The sequence below is a fragment of the Sinocyclocheilus rhinocerous genome, unplaced genomic scaffold (assembly GCF_001515625.1).
Source record: "Sinocyclocheilus rhinocerous isolate Xijiao unplaced genomic scaffold, SAMN03320098_v1.1 scaffold79, whole genome shotgun sequence".
Lineage (NCBI taxonomy): Eukaryota > Metazoa > Chordata > Actinopteri > Cypriniformes > Cyprinidae > Sinocyclocheilus > Sinocyclocheilus rhinocerous.
In genome coordinates, this window is record NW_015638023.1 from 100999 (window position 1) to 109814 (window position 8816).

Genomic DNA, 8816 nt, shown 5'->3' on the forward strand with positions numbered 1-8816 from the left:
CACACACACACACACACACACACAGTCATGGGTTTACAGGAGCCAAGCAGCATGGCAGGAATTATTTACAGACTCATTAGCATGAAATCACAGGAGACATTTTGTAGATGTTACACCAGAAACGTTTGGAGAAACCACCGAACAGACAAACTAATTTAACTACAGTACTACAGCTACTCATCCTGAACGTACAGCGTGACTGACTGCAGACCTTAAAGCATTAAAGTGCGAGATCTCATGTAGTTACAGCTGAAGGGTGTTTGTCAGACTGGATAACCACCTCAAGTGTCTTATTGCTTTTATAAAACAGTTTCTACATAATAAAAGTATGAAGGGCATATTGCTGAAAACCTGATGTATTGAATCAGACTGAGTGTGACTGCATTGGAAGGACTGGAAACGGCTGTTTTCTAATGAATCAGCATGCTCTGCTCTGCTCTGCTTCCTTTATTTGAATAAGGTTATAATTCACTTCTCGTTGTAAATGAGGAGTTTCTCCAGCACATGACACTCCTTTGCTTCTCAATGAATGAGGCCTCTGACCTTCCCATTGAGAAAAAGCCACAGTAAGCCCCGCCCCTCTGACACGATTGGTCAGAAAAAGAGGCGCCGCCCACCTGAGCTCCCGCCCCTCTTTAAAGAGGTCGGACCGGCAACATGTGACTCGATTACAGCGTGCGAGTAAAAAGGGGAAAGAAGAACAGATCAGGAATGAGGGGAAACTTAGAGGAGAGGAACGAAAGAAAGAGAGAAAGGTGGAGATATAATGAAGGCAGATGAGAGTTTTCCGCTGCACGAATGTGAGTACTGCTACATTTTGCAAAGTCATCATGGTTTTATTGTGCCAGGCAGATACAATGTGACACATTACTGTGATGGAAAAACAGAGAAATATGATAAAGTGTGCTGAAGTATTTAATGTAACGCGCAAATTACATCGAGCGCTGCTGAAAACAGGAGTGGACTGATAGTGGTCCGGTCTGACGGCACCGGCGGCTCTTTGAAGCAGATTACTCATTAAACTCAAGATGGATGCCGACAAAGACTAACCTTAACCTGCTTCTTCATGCTTTCACAGGGTGAGAGGGTGAAACTCCTCAACACTCCAGAGCGGATTCACTGGGAAGGAAGAGAAGGAACATGAGAAGTGGAAACCAGAAGGTTTGTAAACAGGTATCTCACGTCACGTTTGATTGTGCAATTGTTTGCCGACTCAAGACAGCCAGCGAGGAACAGGTTTAGGGTCAGAGGGAGAAAGAGTGAGAGAGACAGGCTGGTAAGAAGAGAAACGAGAGTGAAGTGAGGAACAGAAAGGGAAGACATCATCCTGGCCCTTACCCTCCAAAACGCTGCGCTTTTGTGAGCGCCAGTCCATTCAAAGAAGCTGTGAAATATCAGCTCCCACCGCAGATGTTCACCTGACGGACTGAAGCATCTCGTGTTGACCCATCACACCTGAAAGATCTCCAGCAATCCCATAAAGCTCATGAGTATTTTGACATGAACTGCCGTGTCCTGCAGTGGGACATGCTAAACTCTACACTCTAGAAACCATTGTAAATTAGCAACAAATTCTCATATATTATCATTCATGCGGTTTTAATGTGCTCATATTACTTGAGGGACACCCAAAATATCTTGGCTCTTCAGTAAATGGCAGCTAAAGCTAAAACAAACATCTTAATATGTTCATCATCGAGTCTTGATCTCAGTTTTCAGTGTCTGAGACGTGGCCATTGTGTTTGTCCTTGCTCTCTGAGTAATGACGGCTGAAGAGAGAGCGAGAGCATGTGGGTGAAGGGTAAAGCATGCTTTTATGAATGGGCTGCTGGGTCGAGCGCTCTGATTGGTCAGATCCACATCTCTGTGTCTATAGTGAAATACGACACCACAGCTCAACAGACCGCCTTAACATGTGATGCACAAGCGTCACCACTGCTGCTTTTATCACCCGTTAAAACAAAGCTGTAAGATCAGACACATGCATGTCTACTCAGCTGAAAGAGAAGGCTATTCCTGCGGAGAGTCTTGAAACACGTTCAGAGTTCTTGATCCCTGTACATCCAGGAAAAGCATGTGACGACATCTGTGCTCAAGAGTTAGTCAACAACAGCAGCTGTCACACACTGACTAAAGAAAGAGAGAGAGAGAGAGACACAGAAGGTAGACCCTTTACCTAGAGCTTAAACACTCCCAGTTCTGTCCTCTCACATTTCCAGAGTTCACGTGCAGGTCATTATGGAGGAGACGACGAGAGGGACGTCCTGTATCAAACATCAAGAGTGTGTGATTATGACAGACCTACTGATGTGCAAAACATTTAGCGAAGGACAGCAGAGTCACGCTCACTGACTTCCAAATCATGGAAAACTTGACATCACGGAAACCAGAGATGCCGAGTGGAAAAAGAGTGTCACACGTCAATCATGTGACAGAAAGACAAGGACAGCATGACGAGACAAACTCCGGAGCGATCGTCATTACTGATGACTCCAGTGCATTTCTTTCTAGGTGCATCTCGGCTTCCAGAGCCTCGTGTGACGTCTCCCAGCCTGCTGCAAACACGCTGATTCGACTGGAGCCGTGTGTTTGTGACATGTGTGTTTAACCTTCCATCGGCGGTCCCTGAGGCTGCGGCGTCTGTTTGAACTCATTTTCCAGGCCACATCTCTGTTACACTCACTTCCAGCTATTATACACTCAGCTGAGTTTAATGCACCTGTGTTGGTGCAGGACACACCCTCCGGTCACATGCATTTCATGAAGTCGTCTCTCTTCCCTGGACAGACAACACACTTGTATCAGTGGTGTCCATGAGATCAGGTCTGTTTTGTTAACCCAGTTATCTTCCTTCTGTCTAGGCTGCAGCACAGGAGCGGAGCGGCACAGATGCTGCAGAGGTCTCCACATCGAGGCGTCCATCCTTCGCTCAGTGGTCAGTGTAGGTCCTGTCTCCGCCAGCAGCTACATCTGGCTACTGGGTCTCTGATGGCTGTCGTTCTGTGATCGAGTGGCGCTTCACAACACTACAGCTAAAGCCAGACCCACGGAGGAAAACAAGACTGATGCGGTTTTGAACCTGGCATACAGTGTAGAGATCTGTGTTTGTCAAATTACAGCTACATTGTCTGCTGGGTTTCAGAGCCGCTTCATACCGCCGGAGGCTTTTAGTGAGGAAACGTTTAACACTATATCAGTCTTCAAATGATTCAATAAAGCTTAAACATGGTCACCCTGTCTGAGGAGCCATTTGTCAATAATTCCATTTAAAAACAGCAATATATGAATAGACCGTTCAGTGTCCATCAGCGGCGTCTGAACGAGGAATATGTATGTTATCAGCTCACATGCACAAATATCAGACACACACGATCACACACGAGCAACAGCTGCAGACGGATGACCAAGTTCTCTAGCTGCTGACTGCAGTTACTTGAGTGTGTGAGAGACTGAGTGAATGAGAGAGTGCGTGAATGAGAGAGTGTGTGTGAGAGAGTGAATGAGAGTGAGTGTGTGTGAGAGCGAGAGAGTGAGTGTGAGTGTGTGAGAGCGAGTGAATGAGAGAGTGAGTGTGAGAGAGTGAATGAGAGAGTGAGTGTGTGAGAGTGAATGTGAGTGTGTGTGAGAGAGTGAATGAATGTGAGTGTGTGAGAGCGAGAGAGTGAGTGTGAGTGAGTGAGTGAGTGAGTGAGTGAGTGAGTGAGTGAGTGAGTGAGTGAGTGAGTGAGTGAGTGAGTGAGTGAGTGAGTGAGTGAGTGAGTGAGTGAGTGAGTGAGTGAGTGAGTGAGTGAGTGAGTGAGTGAGTGAGTGAGTGAGTGAGTGAGTGAGTGAGTGAGTGAGTGAGTGAGTGAGTGAGTGAGTGAGTGAGTGAGTGAGTGAGTGAGTGAGTGAGTGAGTGAGTGAGTGAGTGAGTGAGTGAGTGAGTGAGTGAGTGAGTGAGTGAGTGAGTGAGTGAGTGAGTGAGTGAGTGAGTGAGTGAGTGAGTGAGTGAGTGAGTGAGTGAGTGAGTGAGTGAGTGAGTGAGTGAGTGAGTGAGTGAGTGAGTGAGTGAGTGAGTGAGTGAGTGAGTGAGTGAGTGAGTGAGTGAGTGAGTGAGTGAGTGAGTGAGTGAGTGAGTGAGTGAGTGAGTGAGTGAGTGAGTGAGTGAGTGAGTGAGTGAGTGAGTGAGTGAGTGAGTGAGTGAGTGAGTGAGTGAGTGAGTGAGTGAGTGAGTGAGTGAGTGAGTGAGTGAGTGAGTGAGTGAGTGAGTGAGTGAGTGAGTGAGTGAGTGAGTGAGTGAGTGAGTGAGTGAGTGAGTGAGTGAGTGAGTGAGTGAGTGAGTGAGTGAGTGAGTGAGTGAGTGAGTGAGTGAGTGAGTGAGTGAGTGAGTGAGTGAGTGAGTGAGTGAGTGAGTGAGTGAGTGAGTGAGTGAGTGAGTGAGTGAGTGAGTGAGTGAGTGAGTGAGTGAGTGAGTGAGTGAGTGAGTGAGTGAGTGAGTGAGTGAGTGAGTGAGTGAGTGAGTGAGTGAGTGAGTGAGTGAGTGAGTGAGTGAGTGAGTGAGTGAGTGAGTGAGTGAGTGAGTGAGTGAGTGAGTGAGTGAGTGAGTGAGTGAGTGAGTGAGTGAGTGAGTGAGTGAGTGAGTGAGTGAGTGAGTGAGTGAGTGAGTGAGTGAGTGAGTGAGTGAGTGAGTGAGTGAGTGAGTGAGTGAGTGAGTGAGTGAGTGAGTGAGTGAGTGAGTGAGTGAGTGAGTGAGTGAGTGAGTGAGTGAGTGAGTGAGTGAGTGAGTGAGTGAGTGAGTGAGTGAGTGAGTGAGTGAGTGAGTGAGTGAGTGAGTGAGTGAGTGAGTGAGTGAGTGAGTGAGTGAGTGAGTGAGTGAGTGAGTGAGTGAGTGAGTGAGTGAGTGAGTGAGTGAGTGAGTGAGTGAGTGAGTGAGTGAGTGAGTGAGTGAGTGAGTGAGTGAGTGAGTGAGTGAGTGAGTGAGTGAGTGAGTGAGTGAGTGAGTGAGTGAGTGAGTGAGTGAGTGAGTGAGTGAGTGAGTGAGTGAGTGAGTGAGTGAGTGAGTGAGTGAGTGAGTGAGTGAGTGAGTGAGTGAGTGAGTGAGTGAGTGAGTGAGTGAGTGAGTGAGTGAGTGAGTGAGTGAGTGAGTGAGTGAGTGAGTGAGTGAGTGAGTGAGTGAGTGAGTGAGTGAGTGAGTGAGTGAGTGAGTGAGTGAGTGAGTGAGTGAGTGAGTGAGTGAGTGAGTGAGTGAGTGAGTGAGTGAGTGAGTGAGTGAGTGAGTGAGTGAGTGAGTGAGTGAGTGAGTGAGTGAGTGAGTGAGTGAGTGAGTGAGTGAGTGAGTGAGTGAGTGAGTGAGTGAGTGAGTGAGTGAGTGAGTGAGTGAGTGAGTGAGTGAGTGAGTGAGTGAGTGAGTGAGTGAGTGAGTGAGTGAGTGAGTGAGTGAGTGAGTGAGTGAGTGAGTGAGTGAGTGAGTGAGTGAGTGAGTGAGTGAGTGAGTGAGTGAGTGAGTGAGTGAGTGAGTGAGTGAGTGAGTGAGTGAGTGAGTGAGTGAGTGAGTGAGTGAGTGAGTGAGTGAGTGAGTGAGTGAGTGAGTGAGTGAGTGAGTGAGTGAGTGAGTGAGTGAGTGAGTGAGTGAGTGAGTGAGTGAGTGAGTGAGTGAGTGAGTGAGTGAGTGAGTGAGTGAGTGAGTGAGTGAGTGAGTGAGTGAGTGAGTGAGTGAGTGAGTGAGTGAGTGAGTGAGTGAGTGAGTGAGTGAGTGAGTGAGTGAGTGAGTGAGTGAGTGAGTGAGTGAGTGAGTGAGTGAGTGAGTGAGTGAGTGAGTGAGTGAGTGAGTGAGTGAGTGAGTGAGTGAGTGAGTGAGTGAGTGAGTGAGTGAGTGAGTGAGTGAGTGAGTGAGTGAGTGAGTGAGTGAGTGAGTGAGTGAGTGAGTGAGTGAGTGAGTGAGTGAGTGAGTGAGTGAGTGAGTGAGTGAGTGAGTGAGTGAGTGAGTGAGTGAGTGAGTGAGTGAGTGAGTGAGTGAGTGAGTGAGTGAGTGAGTGAGTGAGTGAGTGAGTGAGTGAGTGAGTGAGTGAGTGAGTGAGTGAGTGAGTGAGTGAGTGAGTGAGTGAGTGAGTGAGTGAGTGAGTGAGTGAGTGAGTGAGTGAGTGAGTGAGTGAGTGAGTGAGTGAGTGAGTGAGTGAGTGAGTGAGTGAGTGAGTGAGTGAGTGAGTGAGTGAGTGAGTGAGTGAGTGAGTGAGTGAGTGAGTGAGTGAGTGAGTGAGTGAGTGAGTGAGTGAGTGAGTGAGTGAGTGAGTGAGTGAGTGAGTGAGTGAGTGAGTGAGTGAGTGAGTGAGTGAGTGAGTGAGTGAGTGAGTGAGTGAGTGAGTGAGTGAGTGAGTGAGTGAGTGAGTGAGTGAGTGAGTGAGTGAGTGAGTGAGTGAGTGAGTGAGTGAGTGAGTGAGTGAGTGAGTGAGTGAGTGAGTGAGTGAGTGAGTGAGTGAGTGAGTGAGTGAGTGAGTGAGTGAGTGAGTGAGTGAGTGAGTGAGTGAGTGAGTGAGTGAGTGAGTGAGTGAGTGAGTGAGTGAGTGAGTGAGTGAGTGAGTGAGTGAGTGAGTGAGTGAGTGAGTGAGTGAGTGAGTGAGTGAGTGAGTGAGTGAGTGAGTGAGTGAGTGAGTGAGTGAGTGAGTGAGTGAGTGAGTGAGTGAGTGAGTGAGTGAGTGAGTGAGTGAGTGAGTGAGTGAGTGAGTGAGTGAGTGAGTGAGTGAGTGAGTGAGTGAGTGAGTGAGTGAGTGAGTGAGTGAGTGAGTGAGTGAGTGAGTGAGTGAGTGAGTGAGTGAGTGAGTGAGTGAGTGAGTGAGTGAGTGAGTGAGTGAGTGAGTGAGTGAGTGAGTGAGTGAGTGAGTGAGTGAGTGAGTGAGTGAGTGAGTGAGTGAGTGAGTGAGTGAGTGAGTGAGTGAGTGAGTGAGTGAGTGAGTGAGTGAGTGAGTGAGTGAGTGAGTGAGTGAGTGAGTGAGTGAGTGAGTGAGTGAGTGAGTGAGTGAGTGAGTGAGTGAGTGAGTGAGTGAGTGAGTGAGTGAGTGAGTGAGTGAGTGAGTGAGTGAGTGAGTGAGTGAGTGAGTGAGTGAGTGAGTGAGTGAGTGAGTGAGTGAGTGAGTGAGTGAGTGAGTGAGTGAGTGAGTGAGTGAGTGAGTGAGTGAGTGAGTGAGTGAGTGAGTGAGTGAGTGAGTGAGTGAGTGAGTGAGTGAGTGAGTGAGTGAGTGAGTGAGTGAGTGAGTGAGTGAGTGAGTGAGTGAGTGAGTGAGTGAGTGAGTGAGTGAGTGAGTGAGTGAGTGAGTGAGTGAGTGAGTGAGTGAGTGAGTGAGTGAGTGAGTGAGTGAGTGAGTGAGTGAGTGAGTGAGTGAGTGAGTGAGTGAGTGAGTGAGTGAGTGAGTGAGTGAGTGAGTGAGTGAGTGAGTGAGTGAGTGAGTGAGTGAGTGAGTGAGTGAGTGAGTGAGTGAGTGAGTGAGTGAGTGAGTGAGTGAGTGAGTGAGTGAGTGAGTGAGTGAGTGAGTGAGTGAGTGAGTGAGTGAGTGAGTGAGTGAGTGAGTGAGTGAGTGAGTGAGTGAGTGAGTGAGTGAGTGAGTGAGTGAGTGAGTGAGTGAGTGAGTGAGTGAGTGAGTGAGTGAGTGAGTGAGTGAGTGAGTGAGTGAGTGAGTGAGTGAGTGAGTGAGTGAGTGAGTGAGTGAGTGAGTGAGTGAGTGAGTGAGTGAGTGAGTGAGTGAGTGAGTGAGTGAGTGAGTGAGTGAGTGAGTGAGTGAGTGAGTGAGTGAGTGAGTGAGTGAGTGAGTGAGTGAGTGAGTGAGTGAGTGAGTGAGTGAGTGAGTGAGTGAGTGAGTGAGTGAGTGAGTGAGTGAGTGAGTGAGTGAGTGAGTGAGTGAGTGAGTGAGTGAGTGAGTGAGTGAGTGAGTGAGTGAGTGAGTGAGTGAGTGAGTGAGTGAGTGAGTGAGTGAGTGAGTGAGTGAGTGAGTGAGTGAGTGAGTGAGTGAGTGAGTGAGTGAGTGAGTGAGTGAGTGAGTGAGTGAGTGAGTGAGTGAGTGAGTGAGTGAGTGAGTGAGTGAGTGAGTGAGTGAGTGAGTGAGTGAGTGAGTGAGTGAGTGAGTGAGTGAGTGAGTGAGTGAGTGAGTGAGTGAGTGAGTGAGTGAGTGAGTGAGTGAGTGAGTGAGTGAGTGAGTGAGTGAGTGAGTGAGTGAGTGAGTGAGTGAGTGAGTGAGTGAGTGAGTGAGTGAGTGAGTGAGTGAGTGAGTGAGTGAGTGAGTGAGTGAGTGAGTGAGTGAGTGAGTGAGTGAGTGAGTGAGTGAGTGAGTGAGTGAGTGAGTGAGTGAGTGAGTGAGTGAGTGAGTGAGTGAGTGAGTGAGTGAGTGAGTGAGTGAGTGAGTGAGTGAGTGAGTGAGTGAGTGAGTGAGTGAGTGAGTGAGTGAGTGAGTGAGTGAGTGAGTGAGTGAGTGAGTGAGTGAGTGAGTGAGTGAGTGAGTGAGTGAGTGAGTGAGTGAGTGTGTGTGTGAGAGTGTGAAAGAGAGCAAGTGAGTGTGTGAGAGTGAGTGAACGAGAGAGTGAGTGTGAGAGAGTGAGTGTGAGAGAGTGAGTGAATGAGAGTGAGTGTGAGAGAGTGAGTGAATGAGAGTGAGAGAGTGTGTGTGAGAATGAGAGAGAGTGTGTGTGTGAGAGAGTGAGTGTGTGAGAGAATGAGAGGAAGTGTGTGTGTGTGTGTCTGAGAGCGCGAGTGAGTGAATGTGAGAGTGTGAGTGAATGAGAGAGTGAATGAGTGTGTGTGTGTGTGTGTGAGAGTGAGTGAGTGTGTGAGAGAGAGTGTGTGTGTGTGTGTG

General features: G+C 48.4%; 1 long non-coding RNA gene across 2 annotated transcripts; it reads left to right on the plus strand.

The window, feature by feature from the left end:
* Positions 1–435: 435 nt before the first annotated feature.
* LOC107749413 (uncharacterized) lies at positions 436–2920 on the plus strand. 2 transcript variants are annotated; one of them, XR_001641027.1, is made up of 3 exons: positions 436–800; positions 1079–1173; positions 2862–2920. It is a non-coding gene; the product is annotated as an uncharacterized LOC107749413 (long non-coding RNA). The 2 variants fall into 2 exon arrangements; XR_001641028.1 differs by having other exon boundaries at positions 1079–1161; positions 2862–2900.
* Positions 2921–8816: the final 5896 nt, after the last annotated feature.